A 1,356-nucleotide genomic window follows, 5' to 3' on the forward strand; every position below is an offset into this window, starting at 1 on the left:
GGAAGGAAGAACTCTCTAGGAGGAGGGGCGGAGAGAATGAGAGGGGTCCAAAAGAGTTCCTTGGGGTTTTCCCTCGCCCAATTCGAACTGCCGGATTTGTTGCAGGTGCTCATGTTGCTCGGTACCTTAACAACATGTGCTCAAGTATCTGGTATCTCATCGGTGACAAATCTAAGTAAATAGGTTGATTGCCCATTTTCGACACATGAACGAATATCCATAGTTAATTCCTGAAGTATTAACTGTTACAGAATGTCAATAATCAGGCTTTGATGATCTTCTTTGCACTTCACCAGTACTTAGTTAACCGCTAGCGTTTCTCATTGCCGAATGTAATGCAGGTACTCCTGCTGCTTCAGTCTCTCAGACTAGTGCTCAGAGCACTAGAATCGCATTACTGATAAATGCAAGTAAATTAGTTGAATACCACTAGTTGTTTGCATAACTATACGAAACTCCATTTGCTTAGTTGATCCCTGATCCTGTTGTCATAGAACAAAAAATATATAGTCAAGTGCCTGCTTGCATTGTAAATATAATATGTGATGTTTGTATTTCGATTTCATTTGTTCAGTTATATAGGTGGCCTTGCTACCTTTACCTGTCCTTTTGGCACTTGTTTCCTATGGAAATATAGCTTCTAGATATTGTGGAAGATATGCCTTTTCTGAGTCTACATTTGTTATTTACTTCTTTGTTCCTTATTTCTTGCATATGGTGTATCCAGGATAGTTTCAGGACTACATTTGCATTGTGGAGGGTAACTGTTGTTTGCACTGAATAACATACTGAATGTGCTCACTCTTACAGTAAAAGTGTTCCTAAAAACCCTTGTTTCTCATGACAAACTAATGAAAGTCGGACTCTTTCTTTGAATCTTCCACAAGCCACTGCCATCACCTTTTGTCATTGAAATGATCATTGTTAAGAAAGCATCGGTCATACATAATATTTCAGTCAAGTTCCTTGAAAATATTATCTATTGGGCACACACAAGTAACATTTGAGTCCAGAAGTTTCCGGTCTTGGAAAGTATCGGTGGACGGAAGCATGCCTTAAGATACTTGGTAGGTTGAAACCAGCATCAAACATGAACACAAGTTATGGCGATTTCTTAAGATGCTTGGCACAAGTTATATTGCCCAACATAAGATGCTTGTGAATGAAATGGCTAAAGTTTATTTATTTTTCTGATGAATATCCAACTAATTAAGCTTAGCAGTATATATATGTAGCGCTGGGTGCACTTGGTAAAGGGGAAGGAAGGAGGCATTGCTTTTTTTACATGAAGTTTATGAATGAATCATCCATGATCCTGTACTAAGAAGAGGTGATGTAGTTAATTGTTGATGTGCA

This window comes from Triticum dicoccoides, chromosome 4B (genome assembly GCF_002162155.2).
Source record: "Triticum dicoccoides isolate Atlit2015 ecotype Zavitan chromosome 4B, WEW_v2.0, whole genome shotgun sequence".
Classification (NCBI taxonomy): Eukaryota; Viridiplantae; Streptophyta; class Magnoliopsida; order Poales; family Poaceae; genus Triticum; species Triticum dicoccoides.